General features: G+C 50.1%; 1 pseudogene; it reads left to right on the top strand.

Annotated features, from left to right (window-relative positions):
- Positions 1-3,372: 3,372 nt before the first annotated feature.
- LOC116739854 lies at positions 3,373-22,078 on the top strand (annotated as a pseudogene).
- Positions 22,079-27,653: the final 5,575 nt, after the last annotated feature.

Here is a 27,653-nt window from a genome sequence, read left to right as displayed (position 1 = left end):
GGTTCCATTCACAGTTGTACCCCCGGCGCCGAGAACAGAGCTTGGCACATTGTAGGTGCTCAGTAAATACTGCTGAATGAACGAGAGATGGACAAACGAGTGAAGGTCCGAGGGGAAGAAGGAGCTGGTGCATCTCTTGTGCTTCCAAAAGGCAGAACCAGTTTTAGGGGCTGAAAAGGACAGAAAAGCTGCTCTAATAACTGATTTCTTTGGGGGTGACGGGGCACCTCCATCCCATCGTGGAAGCTTTTAAATAGGTGCTGGGAACAACCTGACAGGGTCCTGGGGCTGAGAGGGCCCAGTCTGTCTCCTCAGGGCACAGCAAACCCCGGGGTTGGGGCAGGGGCTCGGTAAGTACCCATTGGGTGGATGCATGTAGTGGTCCTCCAAACCCAGAACGTTCTAGATTTGTCCAGTAAGGCCTCTTAAAATGTGGCTGGTCTGAACTGAGCTGTACAGCAAGTATAACATACGTGGTGGATTTCACAGTCTTGGTATTTTCAAGTGAAAATGTCAACAATTGGCTTGCACGTTGAAAGGATAAGATTTTGGATATTTTCTGTTAAGTTCATATATTATTAAAATTAATGTTGGGAATTCCCTGGCGGTCCAGTGGTTAGGACTCGGTGCTTTCATTGCTGGGGCCTGGGTTTGATCCCTGGTCGGGGAACTAATATCCCTCAAGCCACATGGCGTGGCCAAAAATCAATGATGCCACCTCTTCCTTTTTACCTCTTTTTTTTTTAGAAGGGATTACTAGAAACTTTAACATGTGGCTTGCATTACACTTCAATCATGCAGAGTTGGCCTAGAATAGCAGCTCCCAACATTTTTGGATTCACTCCATTCTTTTGCATACATACAAATAAGGAGTTTTCAGCAGTGTATTTGAAAGGATCAAAGGACTCCAAACAGCAATCAGCTGTGGTCACTCAGCATCGTCCTCGGGACATTTGCTGGGCTGGTGCAGCCCGGTCCAGCCCCCCTCCCCCGCCCCAGTGGCCTGGTGGCGTGTGGGTGACGACGTGGGACCCATCACTCTGCAGGTCCCGCTGTCTTCTCTTCTCCTCTGCAGTTCACACGCCACCCATCTTTGCAAAGAAAGTGCCTTCCTGCTTGTGGACACAACCCACGGCGTGTATTATGCACGAAGGCCCTCAGCTCACTCCGCCCCGAGGCCCCTTGCATATAGGTCAATGTAAGATTTTTGTATCATTTGCAGAAAAAGAAATGCTGGTGATTTATATTAAAAGAAGAGTGCACATCCCTAACTGAAAAATCCCATCTGTACAAATGGATCTTAGAGAAATAAAAGCCTGGGGACTTCACCGTCCCAGGTGCTCTTCTCGGAGCTGGCCTCCTCTGACTGCCCACTCCAGACATCGGAGGCCACCTCCTTCCGACAGGATGGTGCCCGCGCACTTACAATTGTTCAGTCTCTTGGCTTTCACACCTGCATACACAGATGTCAACGGCAGGGTGGTTTGTAGTTAACAGAACAAAACCAGGAACAGCCTAAATGTCCTGCGCAGGGTACAGTGAGGGATATTCGCTGCTAAGGAAGGTCACAAGTTAGGGCCACATGAACAGATCTGGGAAGATGCCAGCACAGGTTTTGTAAACAGTTCTGAGTGGTGTTTATTGCACGATTACACTTTGCGGGGTCTTCGAGGGGTGTTTGCGGGGGGAACAGAGAAGAGGTGTGGATGGGAGAGTGTGGGATTGGGAGTGGGGGAGGGGCGGGACGGGAGAAGTCAACTTCTTCTTCATGCATCTTGGTCACCTGGCTTGTTCCGACAAGCGTGTGATGCGTTTATAATTGTAAAACAGTAGGAAACCTGGGTGCCCCGCATTGATCCGAGCTGGGGGCCCTTGTGAGGACTGAGTGTCCAGCAAAGAGACTCCACTGCCTGCCTCAGAAAAATTAAGCCCCACCGCGACGGCTGCCGCCTCTTCCAACCCCAGGAATACATTTCGTTTCTCATGCAGATTCTTCCGTGCATGCAGTCTGCGGGGTAGAAGATGGATTCTCTGCCTGCGCTGACACTAGCTTCCCTCATTCTTGCCTGGTCTGGGGTCAGAACCAGGAAAAGAAACAAGGAGAACACGGCTGAATGCCAGCTGGGGCGAGATCCATGGGTGGTTTCGTTTAAGGGTGAGGGTCCTCTCGGCTCTGCTTTCCATTTGGGCCTGTGGAGACACTCGTGATTTTTGTTCCATTGTTTAACACCCAAAGAATTCCAGAAGCGAGAACGCCTTCCCTGGCTGGGAGCCGCCCCTGGCTCCGTGTGTCGGAAACAGTCAGGCAAGTTTCCTCTTGCTCCCCTCGTGAAGGTTTGTCAGTCAGGCTCGGCGATGGGTGTCTGATGCTGTACCCTGGACCGCAGTCAGGTGAGGAATTCCTAGAGAAGATAAATCAGTGCAGAGACGGTGGAGACCAAAGCTTGGCAGGGCTCCTGGGTCCAACAGGCCATACGCATTGCCAAGGTCGGCGAGCCCAAACAAGAAGAGTGAGATCCAGGAGGCCCCTGGAGTGGATGCTTTGTTGCTGGAAAAGCCCGCGGGTGCCCGGGTACTGAGTGATGTTAATTCTGGGGACTCACCTTCATTAGGGAGACTAGGGCTCAACGGACAAGCCCACGCACAAGACAGGCAGCGTGGGTTGGCTGCCCCAGAAAACTCAACTCCAACTGACTTTAATAATGAAGGGAAGGTTTGGGGACCTGCTAAACCTAGAAAGTCAGAAGCTGCTGTGGCTTTAGCAGCTCCAGCAATACGGCTGGGCCAGAGTCCCCCACCTGTCCCTCTGTGTCTGCTGTGTTGACATCATCCTCAGACCAGCCAGCATTTGGCCAAAGGTGACAGTCAGTGTCTCTTGTCGCTGTTTTCTTCCAGGTTTAAAATAGTAGGAAAGAGAAAGTTTGCTTCCGCAAGAGCCCAAGCAGTTCACTTCCGTCTGGGGCCAGGGGCCCATCTTGGAAGCAGGGCCTGTGGCTGGACCGGGACCCAGGGCTGCTTGTCTAACCTGGCCAGGGCTTGTCCCCGAACAGAACATGTGCCATGCTCAGCAGGGGGCAGGTAAACTTGAATTCCTGATAAACAATGAAGAATTTTGAGTACAAGATTTTTAGAATGTCCAACATATAAATCAACAAATATATATATATTAAGCTGTACATGTAATGGATTATAATTTATATTTACATTTCTATATTACAAGTATACATAGATATGGATATATATCTAAACTTATTAATGTTATTCACTGTTTATCTGAAATTCGAATTTAACTGGATATGCTGTATTTTGTCTGGCAATCCTGTGCACACAGGAACTTCAAGGCCCTGAGAGGGCAGTGGAACAGGGGAATGGATGCTGTATGGCAACCAGGAGTGCCCACTGCGGGCCACGGAGAAGGCTCAGCCCGAGCCTGGATTCGCCAAGATTGATAGCGTAAGGCGGACAAGGCGATGCTTTCCATGCAGAGCTTGGGCGCCGGATGGAGCCCTGGCCTTGGGACCACGTTGTGTGGAAAATGACATCTTTAAGCTGTAGTGTCATCCTTCACCTGGGTGGTGCTCAGCTCTGAGCAGAGTAACTGAGGAGATGGCAGCTCAGCCTTTGGCTCAGATCTGTGGGCCGCGTGCTGGAGGGTTCGGCCCCTCCTGATGGGCACTTCCCTCCACGCTTATTCCTGGGGAAGCTGAATGCTTATACACAACTCCCCCCATAAGTCTGCTGTGTGTGTGAGATGCAACCCTGTGTTTATTTAGTGTCATTCTGCTCTGCTAGGCTGTGCATCCCTGGGAACAGCAGCCAGCTCCATCCTGCCCATCAGGCAGCCCCCGAGCCTGGCCCAGGGCTGGCCCCAGGAGAGGTGCCCAGCACCCACCTGTTGGCCGATGGCCCAGCTGGTAAGGAGCAGAGCGAGCGCTTGGTAACTTGCCATGTCCTTGAGATCAGGCAGCCTGCCAAGGGGGTCACAGGGGCTGGGTCCCCCTCTCTGCCCAGGCTCAGACCTGCTGGCCAAGCGAGCCCTCCCCCTTCCTGAGCCTCAGCGTCTCCATTTTACTGATGTTCCGGATCTTTTCCATCCTGGTGTCTCAGAACTGGACTCTGTCTTGCCCTCGTGCGTTTGCAGGAGGCTGCAGGTGTTGTACCGTGTCTGCCGGGACTTGGCTGACGTGTATCGCCATACAGCGGCAGCAGAGCTGGGAAGTGGGAATTCAAAGGACATCGACCCACATCATCACTGAGCTCCCTGCACTCTTCTTGGCCGTGTGTGTGTGCCTTGCACGGATGTGTGCATATGCTTGTTGGGATGGGTGTGTGTGTGTGAGTGTGTGTGTGGAGGGGAGCAGTGGGGCAGTTCAAGGCGAAGCAGGGCCACACAGCAGGGTGAGTTCATCCATGGGGTGCTGCCCCCAGGTGGGCTTTACGCTCATGAGAGGTGAGGCCACCGTGGGCCGGGGCAGTCTGGGAACCCCTCCTGAGGACACAGGTCTTGTTTGAGCTCCACGAACATTTAATTGAACAGACATGGCCTTAGCAGGGGTGGGAGTCAACCCAAGTTGGAAGGCTGGGTCCTACTGGTCCCAGCGTGTGACCTGACATTGTTCACATCCTCTACGGAGGCCCAGAGTCGTTATCTGGAAAATATGTACCGGTTTCCTCCGGGCCTCTGTGACAAAGTGCCACAAACTTGGCTTCAAACAACAGAACTGTGTTCTCTCAGGGTTCTAAAGGCCAGAAGTCCCAAACCAAGGCGTGTGGGCAGGGCCGTGCTCCCTCCAGCAGCTGTAGGGTCTCCTTCCTTGCCTCTTCCTGGCTTCTGGTGGCTGCCAGCCATCCTTGGTGTTCCTTGGCTTGTAGCTGCGCCGGTCCAGTCTCTGCTTCCGTCATCCCGTGCCCCTCTCCCTGCGTGTCCGTGTCTTCATGGACGGACTGGTCATATTGGGTTATGGGGCCCACCCGGCTCCCCTTCCCGGCTTGCGGGGCTGCCCTGACCAGCTGGCTCCTCTGCAGGTGGACTGGTGGCCGCGTGCCTTGGGCCTTCTGTGGATACCTGCTCAGGTGTCTGCCCTTGTCTGTCCCCTCCTGTCTGGTACCACCCCTCACTGTGACCTTAGACGCCCCTGCAGGTGCAAACCCCAGGCTTCCCCATTCAGGGCTGGGAGCCTCTGAGGAGGTCCTGGGCCCCACCTGTGGAGGGAGGACCCAGGGAGCCCCCAGCCCTGCCTATGTAGAAAGATGGAGGCTGGAAGGAAGAGTGCCTCCCTGGGGGAGCAAGCTTTCCAAACTGCACACATGCTCCTTCTATGAGCCCTTCTGTGGCTCATCACAGCCTTCAGGACAGTCCCGGCACCCAGCCCCATCTGCTGGGGTCCTGCCTCTCTGCTCTTTTCTCCTACCTCCTGATCTCTTCACGCCCAGGATACGGGTGCACTGGACCTCTCAGCTCCTCATGTGGACCCTCCATCTCCCACCCACAGGCCCTTGCACGTGCTGCTGCTTCCTCAGACAAGAGTTCTCCATCACTGCCACCTCCCAGCCCTGCTTCAGCTGCCCAACCTCCCCAGTTCTCAGTGCAGCGGTCACCACCGACAGGAAGCCCCTCCTCTGCCCCCAGTCCAGACTCCTCAGGGTGCCCCATCGCAACACAGAGCTCCAGAGGGCAGGCCCTGGTTTGTCCGGCTCACTGACGGCTTGCGGGGCTTAGAACAGAGGCTGGCACAAAGTAGGTGCTCCGTTAATATCTGTTGAGGAATCCAGCAGGATGCCCCTTGGACTTAGGTGTTAGGCTTCTGTGAAACATCGTTTCCCAGAAGTACTGAACTGCATTCCAGGAGTAAGATGAGCTCTGGCCTGGGGAACACAGACACAGGCACCGCAGCTGTGGCAGGGCAGGAGGGATTGAGGGCAGGGAGCATCTTCCCATTCCTGCCCAGGATTCTCTCCTGAGCTGTGGGTGAGGCCAAGCAGGAGGGGTAGAGGAACTCCCGGAGTATGAGGTTGGGCAAGTCACTTGAGTGCCTGGGAGCTTGGTTTCCCCATCTGCAAAATGGGCTAATAGTCATCTCTATATTTCAAAGCATGGTTGTGAGGATGGGTGCCTGCGTGTGCCAAGTATTCCACAAATCATTATTGTATTTGTTTCCTGGGGCAGTTGTAACAACGTAACCACAAATAGAGTGACGTAACAACAGACTCTTATTCTTCCATAGTTCTGAAGATAGAAGTCTGAAATCAAGGTGTTGGCAGGACCAGGCTTTCTCTGAAGAGAGAATCCTTCCATGCTTCTTCCTGGGTCCTGGTGTTTGCTGACATATCTTGTCATTTCGGGCTTGTAGGCACATCACTCCAATCTCTGCCTCTGTCATCACATGGATTCTCTCTGTGTATTTCTCCTCTCTGTTTGTTATGGATTAAGTGTGTCCCCCACCCCAATTGTATATTGAAGTCTTAACCCCCAATGTGATGTTATTAGGAGGTGGAGTCTTTGGGAGGTAATTAGGGTTAGATGAGGTCATGAGGGTGGGGCCCCATGACGGGATTAGTGCCGTTATAAGAAAAGACACCACAGAACTTGCATGCTGGCACCCTGATCTTGGACTTGTGACCTCCAGAACTGTGAGAAATATATGTCTGTTGTTTAAGCACCCCCTGTCCACCCCATCTGTGGTCTTTTGCTATGGCAGCCTGAACTGACTAGTTGACTCTCTCAGTGTCTGCTGTCTCTGTTTCTCTCGCCTCTCCTTCTGAGGACAGCTGTCATATTGGATGAGGGCCAGCCCTGCTCCAGGATGCCTTATTTAACTCAATACACCTGAAGGGACTCTAGTTCCAAACAAGATCACATCCTGAGGTTCCAGGTGGATGTGGACTTCAGGAGGACATTTCAACCCAGCACAGAGGTTATCTTGTTTAATGTTTCATCCAGCCCAACAATTACCCAGTGAGATCAGAATTATCACCACCATTTCTCAGATGAGGAAACTGAGGGCGCAAACAACTGCCGAGTGACAGATGTAGGACTTGTACCAGACGTGAAACCAGGACGCGAACGAGAAGGTGGGGAGTACCCGGATCCTGAAATTCACGGTGCCTCTCCAGCTCTGCAACCTACACAACTGGCTATAAAGAGGAAACCTGAAGGAAAAGAAAGAAAACTCAAATTGTCTCTGTGTGTTTACAACCAAAGGGCCTCTCTGGGAGTAGCATATGAAATTTTAATATTTTAGGCAGGCAGGCAGTACTTCTTGTCTAGACATGGAGAAATGTTGAGATGCAGAATTATTTCCAACACTCCAGCCAATGCAGCATGGTTCCCGCCTGTCCCCCCAGATTACGGGGTGTCATTTACTGTGCATTTGTGGACATACATCACAGAGGCCCCAACTACCCGTGGGTGGCCTCAGCCGCTGCGTGTCACCGTGATGCAGTGGGACCGAGAGATGTCGGCTGGTGGGCTGTCTTTTCCCAGACAATTGAGCTGCTTACAAATCAATAAAAACAAGGTTGATTGGGATGAGGGCTTTACCAGAGGCTCGCACCACTGTTAGAACGACAGTGACTGTGTAAGAGGGATCATTAAACCTGCAATTAAGCTCTCAGAAACATTGGGCAGGGAAGGGAAAGAGAGTAAGGGATGGGGTCGGGTTGGTGTTTCCCATTGTCTGGCCATATTTCTCTCTTATTTGCCACCTGGAAAGGTAAGCAGAGCAGGCTCCTGCTGGTCACTCCACTGGGATGCTGAAGCTGGGGCTGGGGCACCTGACCCGCCCTCCTCTAAGCTGTGTGATCTTCAGCCAGTTCCTTCCCCTCTCTGTGCCTCAAAGTCCTCGTTTATAAAGTGGGCTCATGAATTGGCAGAATCAGTCTCTTCAACCCCAGTAGTTCCCATGGGACCCAGACTGGAGATCCACGGAGGCCGAGGCTGGGAGACAGCTGAGGATGAGGACAGTCCTTGCCACTCTTGGTGCCTCCTGCAGCGGCCATTTGAAGAGGGCACACTGTGTGGTCAGCAGCGAGGGGTCCTCTCACCTGCAGATGGGGAAACTGAGGCTCAGAGCCGGGCAGCGGCAGAACCGACGCTCGGACTCCACCTTCGGTTCTCTCCCTGCTACATCTTCATTCACCAAACATCTCCTTAGCATTGACCGTGTCCCGGGCCAGGTGCTGCCAGACCACGGCGGAGCCCCGTATGGCCACCAGGACAGTGGGGGCTGGCAGAGCAGCTGGGACCCCCCCTCACTAAACCTCTCTGCATCCCGTTGTCACTCAGATGCAGACTGTCGATAAAGCAGCCACGTGTGCCCAGTGCCCCGTGTGCTCCAGCCGCCGGGTGCTGCACTTCTAATCTGGGACGAGTGGACAGAGGGATGGCGAGGGGGGTGAGGTGTCAGTAAGCCCCGGGGTCCTTGTTACAGAGCTGCCACCACCCTCCTGGGTGGCTCTGACCTTTTTCCTTCTCTCTTGGGCCCTCCCATGGGGTGGTGTCTGGAAAAACATACACTCTCCACCTTGTCCAAATGGCAGTCACAGAGGGAGCCCCGGGATGTGGGGCATCGCACCCTTGAGTCCTTATTCTGTTCTACATTGTTTGTCACCCAAACCACGTGCTGCCTTTCTTCCAACATAACTATGCAGCTCCTCGGAAATGCTCGTGAGTGAGTCCACCAATTCTGAGGCTGGTGGGTGACCTGTCCACCTGTTGAGCACCTACTGTGTGCCAGGCTCTATGCTGAGGGCTCTCTTTTCAGCTTCAGCGTGATCCTTTGAGGGACAAATGCTACTGTCCACTTTTACAGACAAGGGCAGTGAGGTGAGTGTGGAGGGCAGAATAGTGGCCTCCCAGTTGTCCACAGCCGAATCCCCATAGCCTGTGAACGTGTTGCGTTTCGTGGAAAAGGAAGATTAGGTGGAATTAAAGTTGCCGATCAGCTGACCTTGAGATGGAAAGACGATCCTGGGTTATCAGGTGCCCCAGCGGTATTCACAAGTCAAAGAGGGAGGCGGGTGGGCAGCGTCAGGGTCATGTGATGTGAGGAAGACTCGGTGGCCATTGTTGGCTTTGAAGGTGGGGGAGGGGGCCACAGTGAAGGCGGGGGGCCGGCTCTGGAAGGCAGCAACAGCAAAGAAAGGGATTCTCCCCTAGAGCCCCCAGAAGGAATCAGCCCTGCCAACACCTTGATTTTAGCCCAGTGATGCCCATTTTGGACTTCTGACGTCCAGAACTCCAGGATAATAATTCTGTGTTGCTTCCAGCTACTAAGTGTGTGGTAATTTGTCATCACAGCCGTGGGAAACTGACTGCAGCTAAGTTCCTCATCCTAGGTCACATATAGTAAATGGTGGGACTGGATTTAAACCCAGACCTCAGGGATTGGTTCAGGGATGGACATGCGAACAAGGCTGGCAAATCCAAAGCAATCCTGGGAGTTTCCTTGGAACAAACAGGAAAGGAAATCTCTTTCCACCAGGGCCGCTGAAGACAATAGGTGCTAGCCTGGAGGGGTGGATTAGCTCCCACTAGGTAAATGTCGTTCTGAATTACAGAACTGGGATGAGAGGGAAAACAAGATGGTGACATTATTTGAGCCCCTGGATACCACCATTCCTGAAACCAACTCATCTTTACATTCCGGGAACAAATAAACATGCCTTTTTGCTCAAGCTGGTTTGAGCTGGGCTTTCTGTCTCTTACAACGGACAGATTCCTGGCAATCTCAGGATTTAGGCATGGCTTTTGAAAACCTAAAGGATTAGAACTTGATTTTGATTTCCTCTGTGCAAACAACCCCCCCCCCCCCCACTGCCCTTTAGGTTTTCAGAGAGAGAGCAAAAAAGTCAGATGCCAAGGAGCCTTTGAATCATATAATCCTACAATGGCACAGCCTCTAGGGGCCTCTTAGTCCTTAGTTTTACCCTTTTTACACTGATACAGAGAGTGGGAGCGACTTGCCCACAGTGACACAGCTGCTAGGAGACAGCCGAGACCAAAATCTGGGTCTTTTCATCCCCACTCTACCCCTTTGCCTTCTGAAGTTCCACAAGAAAGGGCTTTGAGTGCATACTTTCTGGATGGTTTTCCTGCCGACAGGACTCAGGAAAGAACTAGGCTTGTCCAGCCTTGACTTTGCCACACTCGTAATAATGGCTCACGTTTGCTTGTGGTCGAGTCTTTAGAAGGCGGCTTTCTGGCTGAGCCACTCTCCAGCCCCGGACTCGCCTGGAAGTCACTTGTGGGTTCTGCCCATCTGGTCAGCTGTGGGTGTGCAGTTAATATTTCCCAGACTACGCTTTCTTCCTGGTCCCCAAACTCTCTGACCCCCTCAAAGCTCTGAGAAGGGAGGAATGTGTCAGGGGTGGGTCTCCCAGCCATCCTGGTTTCTTTGCTGGTTACCTGTCCCGCTTCGAGGACTCAGATGGCTTCACTTAATGAGCAGCTGGGAGCCAAGAGGTCCAGACCCCAGGTTGGTGCTAAAAATGCCAGCTGTGTCCAAAGCGGGCACCAGCTCCCACCCACCGACCAGCCCAGGTGGAAACACACCCTCTACTCCTCCTCCCGGTCCACTCTTTTGTTTTTTCCAGCCTCGCCACCATTTACAAAAAATCTTTCTGCATCCCCTGCCGTGTTCATGGTGGAGGTCCTTCCTCCTCCTCCTGGGAGTGGTCTGAGCAGATTCCCAGTCTCTGATCATGAGCTGGATATTTACTGAGCACTTACTAAGTGCAAGGAAGCTTCTGTCAGTATTAGTATCAGTATTAGTTTAATTCTATGAGGTGGATACAAGTCTCATCCCATTTGAGATTCTAGGGAATGTGCCCAGGTGCGTGGAGTGACTCCCTCAGGACAGCACAGCTGGGAAGAGGCACAAGTGGAGGCAAAGCTGGCATCAGTCTTACTCTGTCCATTTTACTGTTGAGGAAACTGAGACCCAGAATGGGGAAGTGACTTGCTCAAACTCACACAGCAAGTGAGTGGCTGAGATGTGCTCAGAGTTCCTGTTTCCTGACTCCCGGTTTTCTCTCTCCCCCAGGGGTCCCACAGGCCCCCGGGCAGCAGACCGGGTAGAGCATGTGGATGGCCTCCACCATGGCCACCAAGGGTCCCTTCTGAAACCTGCCTCAGCTAAGGTGGTTAGAAACCCTCCCTGGGTGGGGATCCTGCCCCGCAGTGGGCGGTCCTATCCAGCCCACGGTTCGCAGCAACCCACTCCACCAGGGCACCCCACCTGCCCCATCATGACCCCCAAGAACTGCAGTGCTCCTGGGGTGGGCTGTGGAGAGCACAGCCTGGTGCTTTGCTTGAAGCTTTAAAAAAAGATTCCATTCAAGGTGGATTCTGTCCTCCTGGAAGGAGAGAATCCACCTTCTAGTGGGAGAAGCAGATCTTTGCTGTAGCTACCACCCATGAGGAAGTCGTGAAAACAGAGCAGGAAGCTGGGCTGGGGGGAGGGGTTGGGGACTCTTGAGGTGAAGGGGCAGGGAAGGCCACTCTAGGGACGTGACATTGAGATAAAACCTGAACAATGATCAGGAGGTGGCCATGAAAATATCGAAGAGCTCCAGGCAGAGAAGACAGCAAGTGCAAAGGCCCTGAGGTAGGAATGAGCTTGTCTTACTGGAGAATCCATAAAGTCAGTGAATGACGGGGTGGGTGGTCAGAAATGAAGTCAAAGAGATAGACCTTCTTAAATAGAGAAAATAACCTATCAGTGACGTACTCCACCACCCAAATATACAGGGTGCGGGGGGAAGGGGACTTAGGTTTATGGCAGGTACATCACGTGACACATACGGCATTTCGTGCCGCTCTTGTATTAACTGGTGAGGTGAGAACTCTCATCACCCCCATGTAGCAGAAGAAGAGCCTGAGGGTCCAAGAAGTGGGAGGCCCGTGGAGCCATCGCTGACCAGGCTGGCTGCTGATGGGGCCTGTGGGCTGAAGGAGGCTCTTTGCTGAAAATGCAAAGTCCAGGGGAGCTTGCTCGCCCAGAGTCTCAGCTTTCCTCTGTATCACAACGTGGTTCCACTTTTCCTGTTTCCAGCCAAACGTTTTGGAAACTCTGGGAGGTGTCAACCCATACAGCCTCCAGAGGCTTCTGAGACTGCTTGTGCAAAACTGGTGGGGGGCGGGGACTGATATCTGCCAACCTTTCCTCGCTCAGACATGGGGCGTTGCGACTCTCCCTCTCAAGGGAGAGGGGATCTGGGGATGCGGAAAGCACCTCTCTGGGTGCCGGCTTTCCGGAGAGTCTGAAAAACAGCGTTCCACAGTAAGGAACTGAAGAAAGCAGGCTCTGTTTTGGCAACGTGTACAGATCACTCACAACTGGTTTGACGGGGGATGGCGCCCGGGAGGCCCAGGAGCCCTGGCACCCAGCCTGAGGACGGCTCCTTGCATGTTTGCTGGGGGTGTGTAACCCATGGAAGCTGCATCCGGCATCTCCCGGGTGCTCCCCTGTGCTTGGCCCAGGTGTGACGGGACCCAGATCAACCTGTGCTGGGTGGGAAGCCGGGATGGGCACGTGAAAAGATCTGGTCTTTTGTTCACAAATATTTCTTGGTACTTCCTTTGTCCCAGAACCTATCAGCACCAGGATGCGGCCACAGGCAGGACTGATGGAGTCTTTTCTCCCGAAGCTCATGTTCTACTGGGAGAGCCACAGGCCATATAAAGAAACAAATAAAAATACGCTACCCAGGAGTGACACGTGATGGGAGGGGATAAGGTGACCAGTGGAGAAAGGGGGGTCATGGAAGACCACTCTGAGGAGGTGGCCTTTGTGGGGAGACCTCGAGAGGGAAGACCCCCCCCACTGGGGAAGGACAAAATGACACAGGGCCTCATGCACCAAGTTGATGCTATCTGCCAGCTGTGCCCCCGCCTTGAGGCCCATTTCACAGATCAGTAAGCTGAGACACAGAGAACCAAAGTAACTTGCCAAGGATACAGAGCCAAGGAGTTGAACCCAAGCCCCCTGGCTCCAGGGCCCACACAGAGAACCACTAGGCTGCACAGCCTCCCGAAGATACCTAGGGACACAGGGTCCTACCCGGATTCCCACCGTAGCCTGTGGCTCCGAATCAAGTCCCTGTGCGCATCTAAAGACAAAGTGGGGGCGGGTGCTGGGCAGCACCAGCCTGATCGATGGAAAGCTGGCCCTACCCCCTCCCTCGTGCCACGTGTCCCCCCATTTCTGGGTGCTCTCAGTGGGGACCTTGAGCAGGTTCAGAGGGGAGGCTGCCAGTTACAGCTCCCCACAGGAAGTGTGGCAAAGGGCTGGGTATTTTGTTTCCAATCTGCCAGAGACCTGGAGGTAACCCCTTGGTGCCCAGGCCTGGCTATGCACTGGTCACGTGCTCGGATGTCACTGTGGCGTCAAATCGCTATAAAGCTTTTTAAACACTCTCATCATGAACGGGTAACAAGATCCCGAGGTGAGATGTGCGAAGCTAGCGTCCCTGCACAGCATCCATCATCCACTGGCCTCCAGAGTCTGGCCGCACTGGTCCCCTCCAGCAGCCTGAGAGCCACCAGCCGGTCTCACCAGTGGCATCTGGGAACAAGAGTGCCGGGCTGAGGCTCTGTTCCTAAATGCCTCCAAAGCCCCGGGCCTCTGGCTCCCGGAGTGGTGTGAGTTCTGTGCTTCTGGGAAAAGGCAGGGAGTGATGCCTCGCTGCTTGCTCTGGCCGTGGACTCTGTGCTGGTCTTTGCGAGACCCGGCGGACAGGCACAGCTACTGTGGGGCTGGCTGACCCGATTCAAATGATTCCATCAACTTCCGGCCCTTAAGCAGCTGTCCACCATCCAACCATTACTACGTTCCCAGCCCCTGCGCCTTGCCTCCAGCTCAGTCTCACGTCAGAACTGTCCCTTCTCCAGGGAACACGCCTCTGGATGGCCCACGCGCCCACGCGGGAGGGAGGGGTGGGTCCGACCGCCTGCCCCAGCCCAGCCAGCCCCAAACGTCTCTTCCCTGGAGCCGGGCGGCCAAAGCAGCCTCAGGACTGGAGGGCATGGTCAGCCCCTGGCCGGAGAGGGTGGACGGCTCCTGGCGGCCCAATGGAGCAGAAACATGAGAAAATGAAGTTCATTGCACTAAACTTCAGGCAGAAAGAGCATTGACTCATCCCCCTGCCCCCAGCCAATTTTTTTTTTTCCCCAAAAAGCAACCACTGAACTTTTTCTACTTTCAGTCCCCAAACTAATTAAATCATGTATTGGGTTTGGGTTTTATTGGGAGATGGATCCCAGTCTTGCTTTGTTTTCTCACTTACGCTCTCAGTGATCTCATCAACCAAGTTGGGGTGTCCTCAGGGCTGGGACCTCATGGGCCTCCTCTCTTTGCCCCAAGTCCCTCTCTGTTTCAGAAACAGTCAAAAGAAATCCTCCAGCATGAGCTCACGGGAGGCTTGGGGCTAACAGGAGTTTGACTGGGTCTTGGCACCAATGCTGTGGATGCTTCATTTTTAAAATAATTAATTAATTAATTATTTTTGGCTGCGTTGGGTCTTCGTTGCTGTGTGCAGGCTTTCTCTAGTTGCGGTGAGCTGGGGCTACTCTTCGTTGCGGTGCACGGGCTTCTCATTGCGGTGGCTTCTCTTGCTGTGGAGCACGGGCTCTAGGTGCTTGGGCTTCAGTAGTGTGGCACGCAGGCTCAGTAGTTGTGGCTTGCGGGCTCTAGAGCGCAGGCTCGGTAGTTGTGGCACATGGGCTTAGTTGCTCCGTGGCATGTGGGATCTTCCCGGACCGGGGATTGAACCTGCGTCCTCTGCATTGGTAGGCAGATTCTTAACCACTGTGCCACCAGGGAAGTCCCGTGGCTGCTTCATTTTAACATGGGAATGTTATAAAGTCAGTGGCAGCAGGACCCCCAGGCCAAGGTCCTCTGGAATGTCTTGCTGTAAATCAACACTGGTGTCTTTGGCCACACGTGTCCCTAGAGGATGTTCCAGAGCTTGACCCTGTGTGAGAGGCATTACCTTGAACACTGAACACAAGACGGTGTGCGGCAAGGGTGGAAATGGTTGATTACCTGGGACTACAGGGGCCACAGGCTAAAATATCACCAATAAAGGCACCGAAGTGCCCGGAACCACCTCAGTAAAGGGTGCTGGGAGGGTCTGCAGGTTACAGCACCCTGGGCAGAGGGGAGAACTCGGGCTCACTGCCCAGATGGGAGTGGCGCTGTCTGGTGTTTAGAGCACAGAGTACTCTCCAGAACTCTTAGCTTAGGCTTCTATGGCTCTTGTAAGTTTATAAGAATAAATACAAGCATGCTAGTTGAAAAATAAAGAAATAAAATAAATGTTATGAAGTCACTTTGAAGGACGGAGGGGAAAATCTGCAAAGGGACACGTCCATTCTTTATAAGACACTTTATGATCACCTCCTTTCTGAAATGTCTACCGGAAATACGTTACATTAGGATGCAAAGCTATTTGTTCAAGTTATCACTGCAGCTGAAAAACATAGTATTTTTCCCACTTTTTTTTTTTTTTAACTCTCATCACTAAGAAAATTGAAGTAGAAAATCCAGCAGACAATTATGCTTCGTGGAGCGGTGTCACGTCTGCAGGCTTCTCCGATGCTCATGGTGGCCTCTAATTAGATTCGGGGTTCTCTATATGTGGGGGCCTCTGTCTAACGCAATTTGAAAGCTAATCATGCTTAATTAGGTTGTACTATTAGGAAACAGCCAAGCAAATGGAAGAATTGTGAGTCATGCTTGGGAAACTTACAAAAGCAATATCACAAAACACACTGTTACTACCGGAGAGAAGCGCAAAAGTCACTCGCCTTCTGTTTGAATGACTGGATATGCAACCATGCTGGAGAGGCACTGAGGGTCGTCCCTTCTCTAGGGGGCCAAGTTCTCAAGGTGTACTGGCTACATCTGGCTGCCTCCTCTCAGAATGGAGGGGACTTTGCTTCAGGAAGTGATCTGGAGAAATTTCTTGCACTTTGCTGCAGGATGTGAAACAGACACCTTTATGCGTCATTTTATTGGGGCACGTGGTTCAAAAGCAGCTCAAACCCGGGGTACAGGGAGGCTGTCACTGTGCTGATACATCCACGTGTCATGGTTTAAGGACCTGCAAGGATGTAGCTGAAAGACATGTGCCTTGTAGACGGCACAAGTCCAAGGTCAAGGTTAATTCACCTCTGGACAGTTGGGAAAGCTCCGAGGCCTGGAGAGGAAACCTCTTGTGTTTCCAGCTCTCTGAATTTATATCAACCAGGTTCATCTTCACAGAAGTGAAAAGAGGTTCTCAAGTCCCCACCTGTTGATAAGAGCATAAGGATTCCAGTTCAGCCATTAGATCAATTTCTGACCAAGGATGCTAAAAGAGAGCTTCCACTCACCTCCTCTGTGCTTTTATTTTTCATTGGCAAAGTGAGTGTCAGAAAAATGAATGAACACATCACTCCTCATATATTCATTGCCAGGCACTGGGATTAAAATAATGAATAAGACATGTTCCTGTCTTCAAAGAGCAGGGATCCTTTAGAAAGCAGAGCCTGAGGCAAGGATTAGGTGACTTCTGATGTACTGGGGAGGAGCAAGCCCAGGGCAGTGGAGGTGATGGAGAGGGAGGTGAGGTGGTGAGGGAGGATTTGATGGGCGATGTCGCAGGGCACTGGCTGCCACACCCAAAGTGCTGAGGAGGGACAGAGTGGGCTGCCCGGCAGGTGTGTTCACCCAGCACACGAACTTCCCTGGAAGGGCTTCAAGGAGGAACCGCATCTCCAAGGAGTCACGGGAGAGAGAAAGGAGAAGGCGTTCTGCCCGGCTCAGGGAATCCCCCCTAACACACTTCCTCCCCAGGCACCTCATGCAGCCCCTCTGGGCTGCTAGAAAAGCCAGGGTCCCCTCTGTGTGGTATCTCATCCACGTATGGAAGTGGAGGTGTGGGGTGGTGTCATCCAAGAGGGAAGGAAGGGGCACCTGGGAGAATCTGAGAAGGGACACGAAGCTTGTGACCCAACACAGGGAGACAGACAAGTGAAGACACAGGTGCATGTGTCCCAGGGGTTGTGGAGAGGGGGCATATCACAGTCTGCGAGGTTCAGACAGACCTTATTCCAGGAGGAGGGAACATGTATCCCGACACTGGAAAGATGAGTGGGATTTGGCCAGGGGAAGGATGGGGCAGGGACAGTGTTCCAGGCAGCAGGTCCAGGTAGGCAAAAGTAGGTAGGCTGGAAGGTGCAGGGGGAGACTGAAGCAGGAAGAAGGCTAGGATGAGCCTGGAGAAGTGGGGACCATGAGCCAGACCACGCCCGGCCTCGTCAGCGTGGGAGGGGCTTGGGTTTTACCCCTAGCAGCGGGGAGCTACCCTCCAAGCAGCCGGGGCCCTGGCCCTTGGCTCTCAGCACCGGGAATCTGCTTCTCTTTTACGTTTCTGGCTTTGCTCTCCTTCCCTCTGGGCTGGGAGCTCAGGGGAATTTAGAGCAGCTGTCTCCAGACACCAGGGGTGAGAAAGTCCAGTCTTCCCCATGCTAGCCTCATAACAAGTCACCGTCACACCTCGCCGGCCTCGGGGGACACCAGCACTGTGCCAAGAGCTGGCAGCCTCACTCGTCTGCTGGCCCAGGATCAGCAAAAATGAGGGCAGGGAAGCAGGTGTGGACAGGGCTGGAGGCGTGGGCGGCCGGCTCTGCTGTCCTGCCTGGTTGGCTAAGGAGGACCCATGATGTGAGGCCAGCTCAGCTTCTGGTGAGGGACCTGGGGATGTGGCTCGGGTGGGTCCTGTCGTCTCTCTCAGGTCCCCTCTGGAGTTAGCTGAGCACGGATCCACTTGGTTGCTATGGTTCAGAGATGCCCACCAGAATTTCCCTCCTCTCTTCCTGGGTATTGGATGAGGGATGGGCGTGTGACCCACCCTGGACCAATCAGAAGTCTGAGATCGAGGCTCTGAGATGTTGCATAAATGAAGCTCAGTCTCTGGGTGCGGTGGGCAGAATAATGGCCCCCAAAGAAGCCCAAGTCCTAATCTCTGGAGCCTATGAATATGTCACCTTATGTAGCAAAAGGGACTTTGTGGACGTGATGAAGAATCTTAAGATGGGAAAATTAACCTGGATTGTCTGAATGGGCCCCATGTATTCATAGAGGTCCTTATAAGAGGGAGGCAGGAGGATGAGAGAGAGAATGTGAGGCCAGAAGCAGAGGTTGGAGTGATGACTTTGCTGCCTTTGAAGATAGAGGGAGGGGCCACAAGCCAAGGAATGCATCAGCCTCTAGAAACTGGAAAAGGCAAAGAAGCAGATTCTCCCCTAGAGCCTCGGGGAAGGAAGACAGCCCTGATACACCTGAATTTTGGTCCAGTAAGAACCATTTCAGAATTCTGACCTCCTGAACTGTACGAGAATAAATCCGTGCTGTTCGAAGCCACTCAGGTTGTGGCAACTTGTTAGAGCAGCAAAGGGAACTGAACACGCCGGGCACGTGGGTCCTTGCTGTCGGAGCGCCTTCATTTCAGAACAATGTCACGCTCCCCTCGTCAGAGATGTGGGGCTTGACATTGCTTGTAGGAACCTGGGGGTGATGCCTTCTGCGTTGCCCCTGGCTTGCGGGCTTCCCTGCAGCCAAGCATCTACGCTACCTGATTCTCCCTCCAGATCGCCTCCTGGAGCTGCAGAGTATCTGTGCTCCACTCTCCTCACTACGAAATAACTGACGGCTGCTGTTGGATTAGCCTCGGGTTTCCTCGTCCCCAGTGGTTGAAGTTTCCCCGAGTTTGGAATCAGCCGTTACCCTGATGGCACTTTCGGTGGGCCGCTCTTTTCTGCTGTGTGACTGTGACCTGGCGGGTGGTCTTCCTCCCTCCTCCCCTCCCTCCTTTCTTCTCCCTGTGAACACACACAAAGTGCACCCTGAGGAATTTTCACACGTGCACACACCTGTGTCATCACCACCCAGGTCACTCAGACCATTTCCAGCACCTCTTCTGTTTAAGCCCCCAAAGGTAACCTCTGTCCTGACTTCTATCACTGTGGATCTGTGTTGCCTGTTCTTTTTTTTTTGCGGTACGCGGGCCTCTCACTGTTGTGGCCTCTCCTGTTGCGGAGCACAGGCTCCGGATGCACAGGCTCAGCGGCCATGGCTCACGGGCCCAGCCACTCCGCGGCATGTGGGATCTTCCCAGACCGGGGCACGAACCCGCGTCCCCTGCATCGGCAGGCGGACTCTCAACCGCTGTGCCACCAGGGAAGCCCTGTGTTGCCTGTTCTTGATCGTCACGTAAAGTGAGTTGAGTTGGGAAAACTGACTCTTGTAAAATGTACATCTGGTTTCTTCCACTGGGAGATCCATCAGTGTCTTGTGGACCAGTAGTTCATGCATCACTGCTGGGTAGTGTTTACTGTGTGGATGTGTCACAGTTTGTCCTTTCTCCTGTGGATGCACGTTTGGGTCCTTTCCAGATTTGGGCTACAATGAATAAAGCTGCTTCCAACATTCATGTGCAGGTCTTTGTCTGGACATTTGCCCTCTTTTCTGTTAGGGTGTTTCTAGGAATGGAATTGCTGGGTCGTAGGGTAGTTGTATATTTGGTCTGAATTCTTTTTTGATTACTCTCTCGCTGGTTGGATCTCACTGTCAAAAAATTGACTCCAGTTCTCTTTCCAAAACTCTCCCAAGGAGTTTTCTCCAGGGATGTGTGTCTTCTTGTGTGTGGAGCATCTACCCACTGTGTTGATTTGAACATCTTGCCTACGTGTAACGTTTCCAGGTCACATCCACGGCCCGTCTGGACTTTGTGGAAGTTGTTTTCTGGTGCAACGTGTTTCTGTGGAAAAGTCAGATCAGCTCAAATATTTCCCTCCTTTTCCCTGATCTGTTTTCCTGCTTCAATGTTTGAAGAAGTCTTTCTCTGTCTTTGGAATTCAGTTGTTCAATTACAGTATATCTCGGTGTTGGGCATTTTAAAGAAAAGTTTCTTGGAACATATGTTTTTTAAGTATAAAGTTTCAGAGGTTTTTCTTCATTTCAGGGAAAGTTTCCTGCTTCATGTCTTTGAATACATTACCACTGTTGGGCTTTGTAATCCAGGGACACCCCCAAAAGCCTATATTGCATCTCCTGCAACAGGCCTCCACCTCTGTTAGCTTCCCTCAGCTTTGATCTCTCTGCCCTTTTCATGTGTATTCATTTCATCTCACGCCTTTTCTCTCTGTTAATATTTGATTTCCAGCTGTATCTGTTGTGTTCTCTGTCATTTAAAATTTTATTTCTTAGTTATGTAAAAATTTTTTTAAAAAGTCTGTTCCCTTTGGTCAGTTTATATCTCAAATAGGATTTGAAAATCATTTTGTCTTCCAGCATTTGTTTTACTGAATGCATAATGTTTATTAAGTTTTTCTAGAGGGTGAAGCAACTGAGAGAAATTCTCTTCTATTTCTGGAGACTTATTTTCTTCTTGGTTGGGCTCTTTTTTTTTTAATACATTTATTTATTTATTTTTGACTGCATTGGGTCTTCATTGCTGCACACGGGCTGTCTCTAGTTGCAGTGAGCTGGAGCTACTTTTCGTTGTGATGTGCAAGCTTCTCATTGCAGTGGCTTCTTTCGTTGTGGAGCACAGGCTCTAGACGTGCAGGTTTCATTAGTTGTGGCACGTGGGCTCAGTAGTTATGGCCCACGGGCTCTAGAGCGCAGGCTCGGTAGTTGTAGCGCACGGGCTTAGGTGCTCCGCGGCGTGTGGGATCTTCCTGGACCAGGGCTTGAACCCGTGTCCCCTGCATTGACAGGCAGATTCTTAACCACTGCGCCACCAGGGAAACCCTGGACTCTTTTTTAAAAATACCTCTTTTCGGCAGAAGGGGAGAGGCAGCACGTCGAAAGGAGGGCCTCTGGAGTGTGGAGTTCCGGAGTTTGGAGTTCTGCAGAAGGGGCTAACGGATACCTTTGCTGATGTCCAGGTCTCTGTAGTTGATTGCCCTAATTTGACTTAGGAGCCATTTACCTTTCCCGTAAGAGGTATCTGTGGGAAAACTAGAATTGCAGAAGTAGGAGGTGTGCCTTACTTATTGCCTCATAAATAAAAAAAAATTATGATCTAAATAAAATCGCAGAAGAAATCCAGCTTCCTGGAGCTTTTGTTCTTGGAGGAGGAGCAGGCCCGTTTCCGACTCTTGGATTCAATTCTGAGTTTACGCCAGTTGCTCAAACGGAAAGTGAACACAAACCTCCTGTGAATGGAAGTTACTTTGCTCGTGTTAACTCTGCAGATGGAGGGTGCCTACTGGAGAAATACAGTGAGAAATACCATGATTTGGGGTTTGCATTACTGGCTAATCTTTTTGCCAGTGAAGGCCAACCTGGAAAGGTGATTTTGTTCTAAAAATGCAGTATTCTCCAAAAGTTCTCAGATAGCTAAAAATCTGAATGCTTACTGCGACCACTGTAGTTTTCTTAAGAAAATCCAAAGCTACCCAAGTCCCAAACCTCTTTAAGTAACCCAGTTATAAAAGATTCAGAAAATACTACAGGCAGAGTGAGAGTCTCATTGAAAACTAAGGTTAAGAATAATACTTTGGGCTTCCCTGGTGGCTCAGTGGTTAAGAATCCGCCTGCCAAGGCAGTGGGACATGGGTTTGAGCCCTGGTCTGAGAAGATCCCACATGCCGTGGAGCAACTAAACCCATGTGCCACAACTACTGAGGCCCACGCGCCTAGAGCCTGTGCTCCACAATGAGAGAAGCCACTGCAATGAGAAGCCCGCGCACTGCAGCAAAGAGTAGCCCCCGCTCGCTGCGACTAGAGGAAGCCCACATGCAGCAATGAAGACCCAATGCAAACAAAAATTAAAATAAAAAAGAATAATATTTAGTAAGCGAGGGTATTTTTCCAAGGAACTAAAAGGTCATTGAGGTGAAAGCCAAAAGAAGAACTGGAAAACTTAACTTCGTGACTTGTATGAGACAGACTCTTGAAACACATTATGGAGATAAGCCTGTAGGAATGGGAGGTACTTTCGTGATTCAGAAGGAAAAGTGAAGACTCACATTATGTGGGCAGAATTTTCTTCCTGCCCATTGAACTCTGATGCTCCATCACATTGATAAACCAACAGAGACCCATTCATTTGGGTGAGATTAAATCAACAGATACTCGTTTGACTGATTAACTCATTAATTGATACTAACATGAAGCCTAATAGAAATGATCTCACTACTTAAGCACTGTTATTTTTGGCCTTTGAAATGAAAGGTATGTAGACACTGTGCTCTGTATTACTTCACAGATCTATCTGAAAGGGATTATTGGGAACAAAGACACATGATGGAGATTTTTTCATTCTTTTTATTCTAAAAATAAGTCTTATGTTTATAATTAAATATAAACACGATTAAGAATCAAGTGATTATTAATAAACCTACCTAAGGAGACAAAAGACCTATATGCAGAAAACTATAAGACACTGATGAAAGAAATTAAAGATGATACAAACAGAGAGATATACCATGTTCTTGGATTGGAACAATCAACATTGTGGAAATGACTATCATTGACAATAGCCAGGACATGGAAACAACCTAAGTGTCCATCAACAGATGAATGGATAAAGAAGATGTGGCACATATATACAATGGAATATTACTCAGCCATAAAAAGAAACAAAATTGAGTTATTTGTAGTGAGGTAGATGGACTCAGAGACTGTCATACAGAGTGAAGTCAGAAATAGAAAAACAAATACCATATGCTAACACATTTATATGGAATCTAAAAAAAAATGGTTCTGAAGAACTTAAGGGCAGGACAGGAATAAAGACGTAAACGTAGATAATGGCCTTGAGGACATGGGGATGGGGAAAGGGTAAGCTGGGACGAAGTGAGAGTGGCATGGACATATATATATACGCCACCAGATATAAAATAGATAGCTAGTGGAAAGCAGCTGCATAGCACAGGGACATCAGCTCCGTGCTTTGTGTCCACCTAGAGGGCTGGGATAGGGAGGGTGGGAAGGAGACTCAAGGAGGAGGAGATATGGGGATAAATGTATATGTATAGCTGATTCACTTTGTTATAAAGCACAAACTAACACACCATTGTAGGGCAATTATACTCCAATAAAGATGTTAAAAAAAAACCCCAAACACCTCTTTTCTTCTTTCCCCCATCCCTCTCTCCCTCCTTCCTTCCTTATCGTTCTGACTTTCGTTGCTCTGAAGTCTGCTCTGTCTGAATTTAAATATCCACTCCTGCTTTCTTTTCATTAAAAAGAATGGTCTATCTTTTTCCACCCTTTTATTTTTAATGCATCTGTGTCATTACATTTAAAGCAGGTTTCTTGTGGACAACATATAGTCAGGTCTCGTTTTCTTATCCTCTCTGTAAGTCCATGTCTTTTAATTGGTGTATTTAGACCTTGATGTTTAAAGTGATTATTGGTATAGTTGGATTAATATCTAGTGTAGTTGTTTCTATTCATTGTACTTGTTAATTTTTGTCTTCTCTTTTTCTGCCTTCTCTGGTTTTAATTGAGCATATTCTCTATGACTTCATTTTTCTCTCTTCTCTAGTATATCAATTATGCTTCTTTAAAAATATTTTTTTAATGGTTGCCTTAGAGTTTGCAATATACATTTATAGCTGATCCAAGTCCACTATCAACTAACACTATCTCACCTCATGGGTAGTGAAGATACCTTATAACAGAGTCTTCTCAATCCATTCCTCCTTCTGTTTCCTATAGTATTGTTGTCGTTAATTTTGCTTATTCACAAGTTATAATAACCCAATGCATTTTGCTATTATAATTTTGAAGTTATCTATTAATCAATTACAAGTAAGATTATCTATTATCTATTAATCAATTACAAGTAAGAAAATACAAGATTCAATTTTACCTTCATTTATTCCGTTTCTAATGCTCTTTCTTTATGTAGATCTGAATTTTCCTTCTCTCTGAAGAACTTTTAAAAATATTTCTTGCAAGGCAGGTCTACTGGTGACAAATGACCTCAGTTTATTTTCCCTTCAAATTTGAAGGATAATTTAACTGGATACAGAATTCTAGGTTGGCAGGCTTTTTCTTTCAACACTTTAAATATTTGACTCAAATCTCTTCTTGCTTGAATGGTTTCTGAAGAGATGTCCGATGTAATTCTCATCCTTGTCCCTCTGTAGGTAAGGTGGGTTCCCACCCACACCCACCGCCCTGGCTTCTTTCAAGATCTTCTCTTTGTCTTTGGTTTTCTTCAGTTTGATATGCTTAGGTGTAGATATTTTGGTATTTAACCTGCTTGGTGTTCTCTGTGCTTCCTGGTGTCTATCATTAATTTTGGAAAATCTCAGCCATGTTATTATTCATATATTTCTTCTGTTCTTTTCTTTTATCTTCTCCTTCTGTTATTCCCATTATGCTTACGTTATGCCTTTTGTAATTGTCCCACATTTCTTGGATAGTCTATATTCTCTTCTGTGCTCTCTCTCTCTTTTTTTCTCTTTGCTTTTCGATTGGGAAAGTTCCTGTTGACACATCTTCAAGCTCACTGATTCTTTCTTCAGCCATGTCAAGTCTACTCATGAGCTCGTCAGAGGCATTCTTACTTTCTTTTGTAGTGTTTTTGACTTCCAATATTTCCTTTTGATTCTTTCTTAGAGTTTCCACCTTTTTGCTTTACTGTTCTTGCATATTGTCCACTTTTTCCATTAGAGCACTTAGCATATTAATCATAGTTATTTTAAGTTCCTGGCCTGATAATTCTGAAATCTCTGCCATTACTTCGTCTGGTTCTAATGCCTGCTTTGTCTTCTCAGACTGTGTTTTTTCTTGCCTTGTAGTATGCCTTGTAACTTTTTCTTGAAATCTGGACATGTTGTATTGAGCAACAGGAGCTGAGGCAAACAGGACTTAGTGTGAGGCACTATGACAATCTGGGGCTCAGAGCTGGGCTGTGTTTCATGTTTGTTGTAAACATAGGTAACAACAAAGGCTTCAAGTTCCTCTCATGTCCATGTTTTCATCGTCTTGTTGTCTTTGGTTTTCCCTAGAAATTCTTTCTTAAATTGAGTCTGTGTCTCATGGCTCTCACTTGTAACCTCCTGTTATTATACTGGAGCTAGTATAGTGATGTCATAGTAAAGTAATGAGGAAAGGAGTTATTCTGTAATCTTATCATCAAATCTTCTCTGTGGGCCAGAGCCTCTGGGCTGTGACCTTCAAAAGAGTTTCTTCCTCTCCCCTAGAGTGAGATGGAAGGCCAGAGAGGGCTCCAGCTATCTAGTTGCCCTTGCCCTAGGTGATCAGGCTCTGGTAAAGTATTTTCCCTTGAGTGCAGGCCTTTGCTAAGGAGAATAGAAGGTTTGGGGCATATTTCAGAAGGGTTGTTTCCCCCCTCCCTGTTGGAAGCACAAGTGGGACTTCCGAAGGGAAAACTCATGAAAGTGTGGGACCCGTCTTGAAACGGGACACCCTGGAGTTTTTCAGCTCATGCTAGCCCACACTCAACCTCCAGCAATTAGTCAATTGCTGTTAAGGAGTTCCTGCCCACTACTGGCTTTAGCAGCTTCTGGTCCCTGTAAGTTAGCACTCTGTATCTGCCTGTCTCTCCCAAGTTTCTGGAGAGGCAGTCTGCCCTGGGACCTCAATTCCTTGAAGGATCTAAGAAGAGATGTTGATTTTCAGTTTGTTCTGCTTTTTTCTTATTGTGAGGATGAGAATGATGAGTTCTAAGTTCTACATGTTGGAGCGGAAACTAGAAGTCCTCAAATACATTTTAAAATCAAGTTGTAATGTATTTTATGGTCAGTTACTTGAAACCTCTTGAAAAATTCAGATCAAAGGGACAAATTATTTCTTGTGTAAACAATCTGCATAATTGTCTCAATTACCCCTTCTGCACGTTGGGGGCATGTGACCCTAGGTCGGCCGCAGAACCCAGCCAGCACGTCCCCCAGTGCAGGTCGTGAGCGATGTGTGATGGGTTGGGTGCAGGACTGCAGGGAAGCTCATTCCAGGGGGCGGAGTGCACAGAGCCATGAGCAGGGCCTAGACCAGGGTGAGGCAAGTGAGACACTCAGGGTGCAAAATTTAAGGAGGCCTGACTCTCAGGCACCAACTTTGCACAGGACCAATCCTGAGAGTGACATCTCCCTAAATTTTAAACCTGAGTGCCTTGTTTGATCACCTGAGTCCCAGCCCTGGTTACCAGCACAAGCTCTGAGTCCAGACTGCCCAGCCTCATCCTTGTCTGCTGCCTGCTGGCTGAGTGGCCTTGGGTGAGATTAGAAACTTTCTGTGTCTCAGTTTCCTCACTTGTAGAGTAGAGATAAGGCTAGTGCTTACTAGGGGGTAGTATAGACTAAATGTTTGTCTATAGCAAAATCCGTATGTTAGACTCCTAACCCCCAGTGTGACAGCATTCAGAGATGGGACATTCGGGAGGTGATTGGATCATGAGGGTGGAGCCCTCATGAATGGGGTTAGTGTCCTTATAAAAGAGACCCCAGAGAGCTCCCTCAGCTCTTCCATCATGAGAGAACTGAGTGAGAAGACAGCCATCTATGAACTAGGAAACCCTCATCAGACACCAAATCTGCCAGCACCCCGATCTTGGACTTCCAGTTTCCAGACCTGTGAGAAATTTCTATTGTCTGTAAGACATCCAGTCTGTGGTATTCTGTTATAGCAGCTCACACAGACTAAGATACTGGCAAATAGTAAGCCCTCAAAGATGTCACTTGTCTTTACTCTCCTCTCTTGACTCCTGTAGCCAAAGCTGCTGGTCTGCTGGGTTCCCTCAGCCGTTCTAAGTTCTCCTGCAGCTCGGCCAGCCCACGTCCCCATCCTCTGCCCCCTGTTCTCAGCCTAGTTGCCTGCTGGCTCTTTCTTGCACCCCAGAGCTCGTCCAGCCCATCTGCAGGGGTGGCCGGGAAAGGCCCCTGGCCGCCCTCAGCCATGAGTCTGAGTCAGTGGGTGAAGACCCCGGGTGCCTGGTCTCAGCAGGGTAATTCCGAGGTGCCGTTCACAATTCCTCGGAAGGAGTAGCTGCAGCTTTATCATCCCTCTTCTCTGACCCCTGCTTCCTGGTGTCACGACCCTCATTAACTACCTGCATCCACGCCTTGTCTCAGGGTCTGCTTCGGGGTGCAGCCAAATGGGGCGATTTGTCAAGGATGAGTCGCATCTCCGGAAAAGCCCTCTCTGTGGTTTCCCAGGACATCTGTCCAGTATACGTGTATGTGGTGAGGATCCATTCGTTCAATATCACGTCTTGTGCACCTCCTGGGTGCTAGGGCACCCATCAGGAATCGCAGGGTCAGATTCTTGGGGCCATCAGCTGTAGGACCCATAATGCCCCCTTTGTGGTCAACACTGATTAGAGCAGGTAGTGGTCAGTGAGGAAGGGAGTGAGCTCTGGACTCTGCCTGCCAGGGTCTGGACCTTGGCTCCAGGCCATGAAGCCATGTGATCCCGGACACGGCTAATACTGCTGAGTGTCAGATGCTCATCTGTGAAATGGGCAGAGCCCAGAGGACCTCGTAGGGCTGCAGTGAGCATGAGATGAGTTGATACCCAGGCATCTATGATGAGCTTGTAGTTCAGTGGGCATGTTACAGTTCAGTACCAAGTTTAACAAGCCCATTTCCCCCCATTACCTTCTGATTCATGAGTGAGTTTTACGTC

Source organism: Phocoena sinus, chromosome 15, assembly GCF_008692025.1.
Source record: "Phocoena sinus isolate mPhoSin1 chromosome 15, mPhoSin1.pri, whole genome shotgun sequence".
Taxonomy (NCBI): domain Eukaryota; kingdom Metazoa; phylum Chordata; class Mammalia; order Artiodactyla; family Phocoenidae; genus Phocoena; species Phocoena sinus.
The sequence above is the reverse complement of the archived record's forward strand: the minus strand, read 5'-3'. Positions and strand labels throughout refer to the sequence as shown.